This window comes from Coturnix japonica, chromosome 11 (assembly GCF_054131305.1).
Source record: "Coturnix japonica strain WE chromosome 11, WE-NBRP24, whole genome shotgun sequence".
In the NCBI taxonomy this organism is placed as follows: Eukaryota; Metazoa; Chordata; class Aves; order Galliformes; family Phasianidae; genus Coturnix; species Coturnix japonica.
Genome location: NC_140673.1, coordinates 17,716,732 through 17,734,028, shown reverse-complemented (window position 1 = coordinate 17,734,028; position 17,297 = coordinate 17,716,732). Strand labels below are relative to the sequence as shown.

General features: G+C 34.7%; 1 long non-coding RNA gene across 1 annotated transcript; it reads right to left on the bottom strand.

The window, feature by feature from the left end:
- Window positions 1–434: 434 nt before the first annotated feature.
- Window positions 435–15,462, bottom strand: LOC146759047 (uncharacterized). Its single transcript, XR_014933025.1, has 3 exons — window positions 15,348–15,462; window positions 9,755–9,861; window positions 435–568 (listed from the first exon to the last, which is right to left on the bottom strand). It is a non-coding gene; the product is annotated as an uncharacterized LOC146759047 (long non-coding RNA).
- Between the last annotated feature and the right edge of the window lie 1,835 nt (window positions 15,463–17,297).

Genomic DNA, 17,297 nt, shown 5'->3' with positions numbered 1-17,297 from the left:
TAGGAGCTCTTCCATAACAGCAAGAACTGCATCTTCTCAAGCCTAACAAGTCACACAGCCACTGTCACAAAATCCTTCCAGCTGACGCTTCTATCCCCAAACCTTACTTAAATAAATGGTTTTCTTCTGATATCTGAACATTTTCCCTGTAATCTTGATACTGTAACAATGAAGACTAACCTTGACAAACCAGAGAATGCAAGAAGAGACTTCCAGACTTGAGAAAGTCAAGTTTCTCAAATAAAGTGCTTTGATCTACAGTTTATCTTTATGGCACCTACAAAGCCTTGCTTAGAAAGAGTGATCATTCTTTTTCAAGTCATTTATGAATTTGCTTGTGTGTGTGTGTGTCCACTGGCTGGCTCCATTACTTCCCCAGTACCACTGAATAACTGTTAGAATCAATTTAAATCAAATTACATGCATAAATCTAATTATCTGCTATTGTTTATAGAAGTAAGGCCTGAGGGATTTAACAGATGGAAAGCAAAGTGTGAAGTAAGGCTTTGAAGTGGGTAGTTCTGTTCCACTGCCCCTCACTCTTCAGGTGTTCAAAAGTAGAGAAAATCTAAAAATAAAAAAAATAAAAAAAATTAAAAAAAACACTGTGAATCTCACACAGTAATTCATTATATCAGGCCCTGAAAGCTTCTTTTTTGTTTGTGCTACAATGCTAGTAGAGCTAAAAATAGCTCATTCTTGACTGAAATGTATTTAATACTTGGATTAGAAAAATATCACACTTCTAGTCTTCGCCTTCTGTCTCTTTTCATCTCTCCTCAACTAAAAATATTAGAAAATAAAAAAGAAATTTTAGTTTTAACTGTTTCAATAATTACTTTTTTAAAGACTTCGTCAATACTTTGTATGTTTTTATCCTTTCACAATGCCATTTTTTGTGTTTTGCTGTGTGTTTTCACTGATTTGTATAATTTCAAATTCTTCAATAATTTAAGAACGTCTTGGGGATTGTCTTCTAATAGTGTAAATCAGAAGTAATTCAACTGAAGTTAATTTAAAACAGATGCAGTGGGCATGCAAATCAAATCTTTTTCTCTACCGTATTGTCTTTTTAACGAAATTGTTGTTCTTGCTTTTAACTACATATGTTTATTTCATGTTTTCTCTGTGTTGATTAGATCTCTCTGGATGGCTATGATAAGCTTACTCAAGTCATAACAGGAGCAGAACCTATGAGCTCAACTGATAGGAAATATTTTCTGTTCTTGATGGTGGCAAGTCTTTTACCAAAATTTGGTTTGGTGCTAGACAAAGCAGTTTTAGACAGAACTGTATTTCTAATCGATAATGTTCAAATAATAAGTTCAGACCTCAGAGTATTAAAAACTTATGCAGTTTATATGCTGTTCTCTTGCTTTTCTCTGAAGCTTTGTTTGCCCTAGAACACTGTACATGAACATTGCCATGAACTGTAAGCTCTGCTGCTTGCTATGCAGGAGATTTCTTTGTTCCTTACCAACCTTTGAACTTTTTTCTTCCCCAGCAGTCTGGTGTGTAGTGCAATAAATTATTTTAGAGATGAACGCTTGACATAGAACTCTAACATCTGAATCTTAAAAGGAGTATTATATTTGCTTTTTTTTTTTTTTTTTTCTTCCTGCTTTGAGAAATAAACGTGAAGCTGATACAGGAAGATAACAAAGAGATGGTCAGCTGCTTTGGACACTATTTTTGATTTTGGAAGTTCCCTGATATTCACCACCCACTCATACATGCTTTAAACAAACTTCTATTGTTCTTAAATACTTAGGTTGCTGTTAACAAAAAATGAAATAAGTCATTGCTCAAAAAATGTCTGTAATGCTTATAGCAAGGCTTTATCTTTATGACACTAACGATAATCCCTTGTGTAATTAACTGTAGAGTGGTTATGCATGCAGTATGCAGTCCATGACAAGCCTCATAGAAAATACATCAGTATTAGCCACAGGTGAATTCATTTAGAAAGATTAATGACTGCACCTGAATTTTAATGTCTGAAAAGGGATGGAACACTGAATCCTTAATTAAAAAGTTGAATGACTGGTATGGTTTGTTTAACATCGCAAATTTCAACGGGAGATTTTTATATTCAAATGAAGTCTGCAAAGGAAAACTTTCGTTAGAAGGTGGAGAAGTAAGGGTGAAAAGCAAAAATGTTTTATGTGCTTTACTTTATGTAAATCGATACATGGATCAGTAGCTTTGATATGGATCAAATGAAGTATAATTATGGCTCCTCTCTGTTTACTGTGAATATGGGGCAAAGAATTCTTAAGAAATGCAAGGTATTGCCATGCTCCTACTGATAGAATGTTAGATGAGAAGTAAAATTGACGAGTGATCTTATTCTTTCCTTAATGAGACAGTTTCCTCTTCATTATTATTTCACAAAGTTTTTAATGACGAGAAAGTAACCTTGAAAAACACTGTCACAACGCCATTCCCAGTAGATGCTTAACTTACTTAAAACAAAAAAAAACAAAAACAAAAAAAGAAACCTCTGCTTTCAATTAGTAAGTTAGTTAGAAGTAATTCAGAGAACAACCATTATCAATGCTAACAGTGTCTTTCCAGAAATTCTTACATTTTAATATTTAATAAGAAGAGCAACCAGATATTGAGAGGAATAAATAATTGAAGTAGAATCCTCATACCTGTTCAGAAATGCTAACATAAGGAACAGCTGAATTGCTATTGCTGCAGTGCCTAAAATATATTTTTAAAAACCCTTTGCTGACTGCTTTCAGTTAGTCTTAATCATGGGAAATGTATTCTAAAAACTGGAGCCTTGGTAAAGCTTATTTGAACAGCAAAATGGATCAGTGTTTTCAAAAGCAAGACTGAGATGTTAATCTACTGACCTGCACCCATACTGCTGAAGGTCAGTTGTTTTCCTGTCTTACTCCTAACAAATGAGAATCACCCAAACTTTATTTTTAATGAGACATTTCTCTTGAAGTGCAGCATGAGAGTCTAGGAAAACAAGCTCTCAGGCAAAATCTAGGAACCTAGCTCAATCCAAGACTTTCTAGTAATCTAATTATATTTCTCATTGCTCCACGTTTATCTACTCAGAAGAAAGAATGTAAAGCAAAAATTTTGAGATCAGAGAGCAGAAATAAACAGGAAATCCAAAGTCAAGGAAGAGGTGTCCATGGTTAATACTAGGAAACATCTGAGACTATGGCTCATAGCCATAGTAGAGTGGATTGTGATGCTGCTGTGCCAATTTTACTGCCAAACAGAAGCACAGCTTTTTTCTTGGACAATTTTCAAAGAAGTTTATTTTAAATGAAATGGCACTTTTTAATTAATTAAAACTAACAAACAAAAACCAAAACCTTTCCCCTTTTTTTTACAGGAAAGCTTGTATTTGGAAAGTTGTATGGTGTGTGTTTGTGTGTGTATATAAACAATAATGCTGTTGTTTCCCTGAATTACCAACATTTTATGAAGATCTTTATTTTTTAGGCCTCTGGTTTCCAGGTATGTCAGTGGCTTTAATGCCCACCTGAACTGCTAACATATCCAGTTTAACATTCAGCCTGCTTATTGCTTCATATTTTTGTAGTCTCAACTGAAGAACAAAAATTGGCATATGAATTGCAAATATTTTTGCTACTCATAGTTTAATTTCTTGAAACTTAACACTGACATCAGAGGATCAAAATTAATCTGGAAAGAAGTGTTAATACTTCAGGACCCTTGTCTTGATGATCCGGTCAGCAAGTCAATCACAGGATGCAGCTCTGAGTGGGTTAAGGCAATGAGTTAGTTAATACCAGTTAAAATCAGTTGCAAAAGGTGTTATTAAATATGTGAAAAGGAAATTTTAATTGACAGAAACAGGTTAATTCCTCTGCTCTGCATAATATTTTGCATAAAATATGAGGTGACCTGAGCAAGCCTCAAAAAGTGCAGCATTGTATTGAAAGTAAATGCTTACCAAATATTATCATCTATTTGAGACTTGATCCCAAATTAATAATTGGTATTGACTTCAGTGGACTTCTGACTCTTATAGTCTAAGTAAATAAAGTCTGTATCACCTTCTTAACTAGGCAGTGTTTATTAACAGCTTCCAAACTTTAGTTTTTCATTATTATAGAGGGTGAAAATTTCAGGAAGTTGCATTAGAACAAGAGTTTGCAACAATCAAAGCCCATTCTTTCATTCACTGGAAATGACTCTGTAAGACAAAATTTTTGCTGGATAAGAAACTTAGCAAAATGTGAGTTGATATGGAACTAAAAGAATATAATGTGAAAACTAAAAGCAACCAATTTTCAAGTTTATTTTTTTGTTTGTTTGTTTTGTTTGTGTGTGTGTGTGTGTGTGTTTTAAGTAAGAATTTTGTTATTTTTTTATTCATACAAATTTTCCATTGCCATTCTGGGCATTTCAGCAGGAGTAATAAAGTGACTTTTACAATGCAGGTTTGCCAAAGGTCCCAGATGATCAATATGCATATTTGAGGACATGGTGATGCACAAGCTTGCCACCTTACCTTTGATTCTCCTGCAGAAATTTCCCTTAGCAGTGATCCTTCCTACTGTCACTGTTTTTACTTAGCACACAATATTTTTAATCTAGAAATGCTTTTCAGTTAGCATTCAGTTTACTAGATGAGTAATTTCAAATTGATGCAGGTCAGTTGGTTTTATAAAATAAAGTCTTCTGTGGATGTTGTATAACTATATCTGAAGTGATAATTTAAGAAATAAACCATTTCATGCAGCTTATGCCAAGTCTAGAAATGTAAAGAATTTTTGATAGTTGATGTCCTGAGAGGAGAGTTGTGTACCCTTTCCAGTGCAGACTGTAAGTCTCCAGGTACACTGTACATCCTTACATCTGCCCTAGTCTCAGCCTGTAAATCTGGAAGCCTGACATATGCAGTGTATTAGTGGATCAGATCTGAGCCACTTTCTTTACTAAAAGGAGGAATAAAATGATTTTCACCAGAAATTGATCTCAGTAGTGTATTTTGGCATTATCAAGTATAGTGCAAACTTTTAATGCAATTTAGAGTTATTGCTACGATTGTTGTGTCTAAATGGTATATCTGGAACAGTCATATTTCTTGAGGTAGACGCTTGAACAATATATAGCTTTATGAAGAGAAGTCCCAGTTAAAAGCTATTTGAAAACAGTGTAGCCCACAGGGAAGCCTGAGATAAGCTGATTCTCCTTTCATTACTCCTTAACCATCCATTAAAAGCTAAGCTCTCTATTCTGCTCTGCTTGCACCCTGTGGATTCTGGAGGTCTGTGGGATGTGAATGAAAGCACTACCCAAACCTGTCATTACAACAACAATTTGACATTCATCTTCAAGAATTTAGTGCCTAAAGAAAATACAAAGTAGAGGAAAAGAAGGGCTTACTTGGGAAACTGGGAAAGGGAGAATATGTAGCCCACCAGGCATGATACTGTGCTTTAATTTCTGAAATGTTTGGTAGAGGAAAAAAAAAAAAAAAAAGAGTGATTTGGTTAAAGCAGTCCCTTTGCAACTTTAACTTGCACAACCAGCATTTACTGAGCTGATCACCATCCGTTATCACTGACCTTGGCAATACTATGAGAATCCTATATTCACACAGATAAACTCTTCTCTGCAGCTTCACCAACATATTAGGGATAAATAGGCTTTACTTCAGCAACTGGCATGTGTGATTCATATCTACCTATTTTTCATTCAGGATCCTCTTTCCACCTCTCTTTGGACAGTGATTGCTTCCCCTCCATTTCTCCTGCTGTGTGCTACAGAAGTAAGTTTTCAAGAGATTGGTTTATTCAGGAGAAAAAGCTGACTGTCAGTAATATCCAAGAGAGAGCAGGCTTATGTTACCCCAATTATTCATAAAGAACTAAGAAGAAAAATATGAAAAGTAAGGGACTTACTTAAGACTGGGAGAAAAACAATTTATTTTAGACTAAACCGAGCAGAAGATACTAATTACCTTTTTATACTGATCTCTACCTGATAACATCTGTTGAAATTAAAAAAAAAAAAAAAAAAAAAAAAAAAAAAGAAGAAGAAAAAAACTGTATAATTGTTATAAAACTGTGCTAACACCTCTTATCAAATGTGTATTTCACTTCAGAATCTAAGGTGAAATTCTGCTATTGAATTCTTCATTATTGTGGAAAAAGTGTGAAAAATATCTTTGTGTATGTTTATATAAAAAATAATATAAGCTGATTAATATTAAGGATGAGTAAGAGTGACTAGCACATTGGCATTATACCAAAGACCATATAGGATCATTCTTGTGCCAGACTGTTTGTACACTCAGTATCAGAAAAGTACACGGCTTGGTATTACTGAAAAATAAATTATTCTTATAAAGCATAAGATTGAAGTAAGCAGTGGCAGAATGAAAATGCAATTTTTCAAAGATAAGTTACTCTTTAAGACCATATACTTTAAGAAATGTTTAGGATTTTCTTTTTTAAGAACTTGCAGATTATTTCTTCTATAATTGACTGTCTGGGTAAAAGAACAAGTAGTGCACTTACTACTAGGGCATTTATCATATAGGCACAATGTCTCTTCTGTATCTTTTGTGTAGCATTAAAAAATGCCATTTTAGTAGAAATTGAGTATTATAGAAAATAAAGTACAACATTAAGGTACAAGAAAAATGTAAGGCATTATTCTTCTATATGTGTATGTTCTGATTTCAAACATTAAAATAACTTCTACTGCACAATCGTATGTTTTTTATATCAGACAAATCTGGTTTTCACATTCAGGATTAATACTCTGGGATCAGGCAGCTGAAGAGTTTGACTGGTTAACAACAATGCTTTTGTTTATATGGTGCTGAGGTGAAGCAGCCTGGTAACAACTGTATTATTTCTTGCCTTTTCAGCTGTCCACACTTGTACAATAAGCTCAATATCCTGTCAGGTTTCATCATGTATCCTCTTTATAATTGCATTGTGTGAATCTGTATAGTTGTAAATTAGACTTTATAAATTAAAAAATAATATTGAATTCCTCATCACAGTAAAGATGCTGTGGTTATGATGTCAATCAAGCATATGTAATCAAGTGCATAATAAAGGATCTCAGGCATGCTTGGTATTTGACTAGAAAATTAAAGTTTTAGAAGTTACTGTAACCAGTACAGTTGAAGAAAAGAACTGCAATGTAGGACCTCGTAACAATTTTTCTTTCTCAAAAGGAACATGTAAGGCTGTGTCTATTACTTTAAAAATGCTAGTAAATTTGATTCTCCCTCATGCACACACGCTGCTATTATCCTTCAGAAAACTCCATTTGAAAACATGATAGCAGGAGCCTGTTGTGGTTGATCAGGACTATCTAAACATGCCACTGGCTTTAGTGTTTGTATACTGTGTTTGTCACTGCAATGTGGGACCTGTGATATTTGCAATCTCCATAGTCTGAGCTTTCTTTGAAAAGTAGTTAGCAGTACAGTGTGATCCCGGAGCTTGGCTTATGTTTGTTTTCATCAGTATGCAATAATCCACCCTCACAGGAATGCTGTGTGAGCTGCTAAAGTGTAAATGCCATTATTGCCTCTGTTCTCAGTGGAGGTGCTGAACTAGCTATTTCTCCTCTTAAAAAAGCGACGAATCCACCAGTTGTCAGCAACCTTAGATTTAGATGCTAACCTTCCCCTTGTACTGCTGCGTATTGATCTCCTTTATCCTAATTTCTGTTTGTTTGTTGTTCGGTTCACTGTCTCCGAGTAAGCTAATCTGTTTAGATTTCTGTGTATACACACAGCTCTGGTTTATGTTTGTGTTTGCTGTAGGATACTGAAAATTCAAGTGTAATCGAGATGTCTGTAACATGGGGTAGACTCCCCATTATACACACATCCCTGGGGTACTAGAAACCTTTGATAACTGAAGCTTCACCGTATGTTGTACTTGATGTGACATCTATCTGCTCCAGTTTTTCCCTTTGGTCTGTGCACCATTTTTTTCTGCTGCTTCCAGTAACAGTTAAGGTCAACAGGATTTTTCCTTCTCTGATGTAATGTCATGCTAATTATCCCAGAGGTGTAAAATAAAGATTATGAACAGTGGACAAGTAAATAAGTGGAATAGGTGGCGTCCCTCAGTTCAACAGGAGAGAAAGTTGCTAATAAATGCTTGTAAATTAATGGATAATAATAATAATAATAAATCCTAAAATTCATAGCAATTTCTTTGCTATTATATAAACAAAATGCTAAAATGTGTTGCTGTGAATTACACATCCCCATTTCATCTCACTCACTAAATGGTTATTGCTCCACACTTTAAAACTGTATACAATTCTGTAACAATTTCATTCACATTAACATCTCAATGTTGGTGTTTTAAGCATTTACACTCACAGAAGATCAGTCTGGAAGGCCTTGAAGATCAATGTGAATTTTTCCATTACTTTCAATATGCTTGCTGTGAATCCCAAAGTGTAATGTAGCTTGCAAGGGAGCCTGGATGTTGAGCAGGCTGGCACACACGTGTAGGAAGTGCCAGACTACAAATCTCTGGGAAACGCTTTTTCTTCCTAGCCAGACTGTTTGGTCCATGTGAAGCTTCTGCCTGTGGGCTCTTGTGCAGCTGGGACTACCAAGCATTCAGCAACAGTGACAGCAAAGACCTGACCTCCTCTATAGCACTTTGGCTGCCAAAATATCTCTATCACTTCACCCCAAACAAGTGAATTTTACATTAAAAAAAAACAAAAACTAATGGATCTTTTGTGCTCTTGAATAAGCAATTTTTTCTTTTAAATTCTTTACATATGCTATGCCATGTATATTTTTTCTTCTCCACTGCTTTCTTTCACCTCTTCATTCTCTATGGGAAGGGAAATTTTAACATTTTCTCCTCTGCTGTATATGAGAACACTATTCTGAGTGGTTCTGTGTCAGTCAAAGCTCATCACTCTGTGGTCACCTATATCAGCTTAATCCTGACACGGAGTTCAGACTTTCTCAAAATTTGAGAACTAAAGTTGTCAGCCAACAAACAGCATCAAATTCCTTGTGGCACAAGTTGAATGATGAAATGTATATACTTTGTCTTTCTGGCTTCCAAATTCTCAGCAGTTTATATACTTCTGTGTGGGGATTTTGAAAATGAGCATTCATTATTTTTGTTCCTGGTCAGAGAAATTTACGTGGAATCATGTTCCTCTGGAATATGCAGCTCTGTCAATGTATCACAAAGTCAGTTCTAGTTTTGACAGAATAAGTTTTCAGACAAAAGCCACAGAATACAATAACAGTATTAAGACTCTATTTCTTTCTGGGGGGTTTGTTGTTTTGTTGTTTGTTTGTTTGTTTTTATAGAAAATGTTCTGTTTATAATGCTAAATTTTAAAAAATTAAAATCTTTTTTTTGTTTGTTTGTTTTAGTGAGGAAAATTTCAGAACACTCCACATTATCTTATTTATTTCAATTTAATTTGTGAGACAATGTCAGCATGTTACCTGGGAAGCTTCAATATAAGGTAAGCAGAGTAGGCTCTAACATGTGTCTCAATTAAATACTTTGCTCTAGTGTCTGCTGTACATGTTAATCACGTCTAATGCTTTCTATGTGATTTAATAAGGAGATAGTAATATTCTGGGGATAATGAATTTGATAAAATGCATTTGTAGTTAAAATTTTGTTTAATGTATGCTATATATGGATCATAAAAGGAATGCAAATCAAACTAGATTAGTCTATACAAAGAAAAATGTAAATATCTTTTTCCACACAGTTGAGATACTCACCAAATGCATTCCAAAGCATCTCAAAGCTTTCAGCATTTCTCAGCCTTCCAGATTCTGCAGTGTAAATAGTTGGCTTGCTCCAAAAGTATTGACTCCTATTTATTTCCCTGGAAATGATAACAGATGCAAAGAGCACAATAACACTATTGGATAGAACAAATTTTCGGCTACAAAACACTATTTTTCAACATAATCAACAGCATTAGCTATGCATTTTCAGCAGCAATGAACAAGAGCCTGCAAATCACTGTCATAAAAATCTGTGTGTCCATTCTGAACTTCTTTTTCACGCTGCTGTTGCCATTGCTGAAACACACCACCCACCACCTCACTGTGCTCACATTCTCTGTTTGGTCTCCATAAATGTTCAGCAAGCATCAGTGAATGTCAGTGAGTGCCAGTTTTTCCTGCGTGGAGGAATTCAATTACACACCTTCATTTCATATGCATTTCCATGTTGGGCACCATTCTGTCAGTCTGCCCCTCTGCTGCCATCTGTCAAACAGCAGCAAAATGTAATGGGACATTAGTGGAAATGTTCAACCTCTTCTCCATCCCACCAACATCAGCCTCTCAAGAGGCACTACTTTTGCAGCAGCCTTTGTACTTAAAATTTTTCAACACAAAAATTTAGACATACATATCAGCACATATTCACACACTACAGAAAATAACTTTAAGTGGCATGTAGATCTTCAAAAAGCATCATGAACAAAGACTCTGTATCCATCGATTCAAAAGAAAACAAAATATATGAGGTTTATCAACTGAATAAAAGTAGATAAAGATTAGCACATAGCACTTCCTGCAGTTTAAGTACACGAGTACTTCCTCACGTGCCTTTGTCAGCTTGTTTCTTAGTGTCATATGTGCTGCTTTAAATAACTTGATGAAAATTGCTTTTAAGCACTGGTTTCTACAAGGGATGGGCATTTCCACGCCTTTACAGTACACCAACCACGTCTGACAATTCCTGTGAATGTTACCTATTAGTTCAGCAAGCACTGCCCTGGAAAACAATGCCATTCTCAGCTCTGATTTCCTTCATGTTGATTCTTCTCTCAGAACAAACTGCATTAAGTTATTCCCAATGCTCCAGATTAAAATCTTGATAGTTACTACCCCTTGAGCAGTTTTAATGGGAGACCAGTTCAAAACCTAGGTTCAGCCTTGTTGTTGACTTTACTGACTTAAATGAGCCTTCTTGAAAAGCTTTGCACTGTCCTCTGCTAAATGTCCTTTGACATGTAAAAAAACAAATGGTGAGGAAGGAAGGTAAAATCTGTTTGCACTTTTTTTTTTTCTTAAATGGAGGCAATTACAGCCGTTTGTTAATTCCACTGAGAGGATCAAATTCTGCTCTAAAGGGAGTGTAAGTCCACTGAATTGTTTTGACTTCACACCACACAAGTGCCAAAAGAATTTTTTCTCCTTGGATCACAGTGGTGCACTATTAAATGTGTTAAACAGGAAATCAAAGCTCCAAAAGACAAAGAGTTGATTAGTACACAGATAAACATAGGAACTACATAAATTCTCTGGATCATATCATGCCCAAAAATGTTGTATCAAGAATAGCTATTTTGAAAAGCTGTCAGATGGAGTTGTTCAGTGGTTTGTATGGCAGATATGGACTTCTGAATAAACATTTCCCTTGAGTCTGGCAATGCTGTAAACCTTAAATGAGATCTGCTTCCAAACTCTTCATCCTTTTTTGCTGTTGGCAGGAACTTCTACATGTAAATGAACAACATTCCAAATATGGTAACTCAAAGCTGCAACATACCCTCCAAAACTGATAGGCAAAGTGAGTGCTTAATATTGAATAAAGATTAAAATGGTACTTGTCATTTCGTCTGTGAGATAGAATATAAACCATATTTTCTAAACTGAATAAGATCTAGTATAATGGTGAATACGAGACACATAGTGCCAAAACATTTAAAATGTAGAAGCCAAAAAAAAACATCCAAGTCTTGTATATTTTTCTTCTCTTTGCTATTGAAAGAGTTGACACATATGCACAACCAACCGTATGTTGCACATCTGCATTCCAAGCCTGACTGTCTCTCTAAAAGTAATCGTGATACTAATTGTTAGAATGATGAAGTCTGATAAGGCATGCATAACAATGGTATGAGTAAGCAAAAAAAAAATGCATCCAGCTCCTGGGCTTTCTGTTCTTGGAAACGTACTGGGGATAGCACAATGCATTGATTGGGTATTTTTTCTTTTTTCCTCTTCCTCCCTCAAGGACTATGGGTCATAATTCCATTTTGTCCTTCTGATCATTAACTTCAAGGGATAAGAAAAATGATTTCACTGGAACATCTCAAAAGAATAACAGTCTTGGCTTAAGTTTGATGACTTCTGCTCTTTGTACATCTCTGAACTGTGAAGTAGACCTTTTTCTGCTCACTTCTTTATTGACAGTCTCTCCCTGCTCTCCTGTCTCTTTTCCTGCCATCTGCCCTTTTATCAATGCTTTCATATTATGTTGTTTAAAGTCTTTAAACTATCTGGTGCTTCCTTAGGATGTATTCAGCATTTAGCTTTACTTTAAAGAATATGTCAATAGAAGGAGGAAGAAGGTAGGATCTGGTCAGGTAACTTTAGGATAGTCAAAATCTCCTTTTGAAAATCTCCTTTTGAAAACTTATATTTTCTCTGATATTCTCTGATGGTTATTAAGCAAAAGTAAAAAATGAAAGCATCACTCCCAGTAACTACTACACATATACCTCTGGTAGTTATTTTTTCATTTATATTTTTATTCATACTCAAATTATTAACATGTTTTTAATGATACTTAAATATTATTATAAGTTAAAGTCAGTATTCATTTGCTAACTGCAAACCAGTTTATACTACAGTATTCTTTGGGTAAATTGGCCTTTTAACCATACAACTGACTAGTACTGACATTCATTGAAAACAAAGTACAATGTATTTCTTTCTTAAACCTGATGAAACAATGCATCCCACTACTAAGCAACAGTACTGCTGAATCCTTAAGCACTGTAAACTGAGTTAATTTTCTTCAAGTATCAGAGTGTCTGAACCTCTCATTTATTTTAACAAGCATATAATTAATTTATTTGTTTCCCTATTCATGGTCAGTTAGAGATTTCTGTTTCCTCAGTGAGTTAAAGTATCACACATAAAACTTTCTGTGGTTTTCGTTCTTTGTATTTATCTGTGTGTAATTAAATTGTCTTTTCTTTAAGGATATACCTTTCCTCTAAGTTCATAGGGATGAAACAGTCCTTTTAAAAAGTTAGCAAAATCAGAAGACTCCAGAAAGAGGAAATGGTCTTCCTCATACTGACAGAGAGAAAACTGGTGGTTTTCCATAAGTGTGCTGCTTGATTGAAGTCTGATAGTTACTTAGGTCTCATTACATGTGGTTAGTTTGGCTAAGAATAGACACATTCAAAACCAGACATCAATGTCTTAAAAGCCACTCATGGGATGAACAACAGCTTCTTTCTTTAAGCCACTTAATTTTTGCCATCAAATTAATATTTTATTATTCCTTAGAGCCCCTGACATGGTCTTTATGGCTTTAAGATGTGCAGCACACCATATACACAAATTCTAAATAGGTTCTTGCAAGTCCACTGAGAAAAGGTGCCAGAAGTAAATATTTTTATTTCCAGCAGAAGTAATTAACTGTGTATAATGCTGTAATGGTTTAAGTGAGAATGAGCAAAAGAATAAAAATATAAGTAAATACAATTTTGAAATTTATAACTATCTTCTGCTTTCAGCTGTAAATATTTAGTTTAAAGCTGTTGATTGAGCCTCCTGCTGTTCAGCTTATATTTTATAGCCTAAACCATTTCATTTTTCAAACAAAAGACTTCATGAAGAAGACAGATTTATATTTTTTTTATCACTGATCTCAAAATTATCAATTAATTTTAACAGAATTTCTTGCATCATTTACCAAGTAGGTATTTGCGGTTTATATACTGTTTTTTTCCATCAGTCATTCAGAAGTAAAATATTTATGAAGTCAAATGTTTTTTATCATGCTCTGATTCATACAAGAATGTTGGTGAAAGTGGTGATGCTTCAGTCAAAATAATTTTTCACAGTAATGAATTTATATTTTTTAATAATGCAGCATAGGTGAGTTACGAAATAAGACAGCATGAATCCATAGACAAGCACAAATGTTTCTAAAAGGATTTGCATGAATTAATCGTACTTCCTGATTATTTTTGTTTTTTAAATTCCTGTTGGGTGGGTGTTTTGTTATTATATTGTTATTGTTACTACTGGAAAAATATTGCCACATTTTGAGCCGTGAATAAATTAAAAAAAAAAATAAAATCAGAAAGGTAATAAATAGTTTGATTAGAATAGAAATTGCTGGAACAGTTGTGGCTACAACATGACTATAACATACAAAACCATACTTTAAATTCTTTCATGTTTAATACAAATCAGGGGGGAAACAATTAAACATGATCTTAAGATAAATATATATACATTTTTGATAATGTTCTACACAGATCCCACAGCAGCCACACTGATATTGAAACACACTTTGAAGGATTCAGTCAGGAGTTTTTTTTTTAATAATACCAGTGGGATCCTTTTATGTCTTTGTAATAGGTGCTTTTATAATAAGTCTTTAACTAGAATTTACATGGATCTGTTTCTGCCTGGCTCACAGAACATAAACAAGGACTGTTTATGGCATTGTACTGATGTGCTGTGAAGCAGTTCATCTTACAGTTGTGTGGGTGAATATATATTTTACAGAATGTACAACAGATGCAAAACATAGCTTTCCTATCAAAAACACGTCAGCAACAAGCAGCTACCACAGTTTTAGAGGTCATTAGCAAATACCTGGATTAAAGTCCATAAAGAGGGAATCTGATTATCAAGCCAGCTTTCTGCAAATGATGAGCAGACCGATTATAGAAAAGCACAGAGGATTACAGGAGAATGACCATATCAGTGCAAAAAAAAAAAAAAAAAAAAAGAGCAGTTAGAAGGCTTAATCTGAGCAGAGTGGAAGAGGCCAAGTAGGGTAGGACAGCTCCATCAGAGCACAGAAAAGTAGGCCAGTAGTGCTGGCAGTGGGAAGTGCAGTGAGAGCCAGCTCTATCAGGTGGAAAAGAGGAGCTGAGAAAAGCAGTTTCCTTGATGAAGAATGGAATGAGCTAACCTCTTTAAAGAGGGAAGGGAGGATCAGGCCATGCATTGCAGAGATTCATAAAACAGTTAAAAAAGGCCAACATCAGTATTACTTGATAAGAAGGCACTGCAAGTATTATGCCAAAAGAGGAAGCTTTAGGTTGGAAGTAGGTTCAAAAAACATGGAATATGGGATGGAAAATAGCTAAGCAAGTAGTACTCAGTACTGAAGGAAACAGATAATCACAGAACCTTTGAGGAATGATTTTAAGAGAAATATAATTCAGTAATGCTTGGAAAGCCTTCATTGCAAAATATGGTATAAAAGCAAAGTGATGTGACCGCAGTAGCTGTTCATTCACAGACAAATGGAACCAAGAAGTAAAGGTTTAAGGTAATTTTTTCATATACCGTAAAGCAAAGATTTTCCATTTTATACCTCAGAATTTTGTAGTAAAGTAGAAGGTAAACTCTTCCCTTTGAATGATGAATTTGAAACCTGAGATAAGGAAGTATCTCTCAATATGTCTTGATGAGATGCATTGTCCTTCCTGTAAAATAAAGAGAATTATGGAAAAGAATCAAAGTAAATATATCTTTGTTTTAGTTTAAATTTAGCAGTTTCATCTTTAGCCTGATGAAATTTTTCAGGTTACAAGACTGGAAAGCAGTTCCTAAAGTCAAGATAAGGCATGACACTAGACCTGCCCAGCATTCATGTTTTCTATGGCATGCATGTTTGTAGCCAGAAGTCCCCTGTAGTTTCTAATAGAGGACAAATAAAATTCTGGGAACTTGGAGGTTAATCTTCCAAAAAGAAATAACCTGGCATTGTTGCTATCTGTTAACTCCTTAATTTGCAATTTATTCTGGGTAAAGAGTTGTAAACATTTCCTCTGGAATAATAAATGGTGCTCATTTTCCTACTTCATCCTATCCCAGAGCTTGATGCATGGTTATGGTAATGATTAATCCCTGAGTATTCATTAGACTTTCTTCAAAGTCCTGTTCTAGGAGTGACAGTAAGGAGGATTTCTTATAATAGAATTGATGTAATTCTTCAGAAAATCAGCCACTGTGTGTCCCAGAACAATAATTTTACATTACAGGGAGATAATCACAAGAAGAGAAAGTCTTACATTGACACAGCATGTCCAAGAAAGTCTTTGAGTTACAGAAACAAAGTGTTTTCTTCAACCCTGTCCATGTAAAGTTTTAATAATTAACATATTGAATCATGACATCAGACAAATCAGACTGAGTCGGCATAATTCTATAGTGTCAAACCAGACTGCAAATCATGGCTATTGCTGATAATCTCAGTTAAAAACAAACAAATAAATAAAGTCTCTCCTTATTTTCTTATGTAGAGAAACCATTTTTTTAAAAAAAATGTAGTACAATTAGCAATAGATTAATATCCCTATGAATAAGGAGACGCTGAATTTCTGCCAGATAATGAGTCTGTTTCTGGAGAATTACACGTGGTGCTAAAACAGGCAACCATTTGATGAAGTTTCATTTTGGCCCATGTCTAATAATAATGTAGAAGTCATAGACAACATTAAAAAAAAAAAAAGTACCCTAATTGTATAGTGATTAGAAACAGCACAAATAAACAAACAAAAAAGGAACAATTATTTAGTGGAATATTTAATAGAAAATAAGCAAGTAGGGAACACTGCAAGTAAAGAAAGAACCATAATATGTAGAATGCCTGAACCCTATATCAATTTAAATCTAGCCTGAAATCTTCCCTATTTGCACAGGCTGTTCAGGCTTAGCTTCCTCTTTCTCCATTTTATAAAGGACTTTGAACTGACTGCTTGATGTTAAAAGCAGCATATAAATTGAAACTGCATTATGCTTCAGAGCAGATAAAGTTATTGCAAATGCAAAGAAAAAAATTGAAAAGAGACACACTACAGCTGGAAATGCAAACCACATTAATCCAAGAAGTATTTTGTTTTTTAGTTGTGCCAGAGGAAGCGAGAGGTCAAGGGGGAAGTTTTAAAGAATTCAGGAAGGGATATGAAACAAAATGACAGAGGATAGTAAAATAGCTGAACAACAAATGAAAGCTCACACTGTCAGATGAGTCCAAGACACTAGGCAGGAAGCCAGCAAATATGGTTGCAATATTAAAACAAGGGATGAATATCATCAAGAAAATTATATACAAATTAAATGTCTTTATATGGGGATGGAAAGGGACAAAAGTAAGAGGCACAGGGGGAGTTGCTGGATGAGCGCATGAGGTTATACTTTACAGGGTGTGCAGAACAATCTGCACTTGTCACTGTTTGCACAGTGGTAAGAGTATCCTAAGTATTACACATAGATAAAAACCTGAGTATATTGGAGTCAGTGTGAGTTTTGATGTTGACTC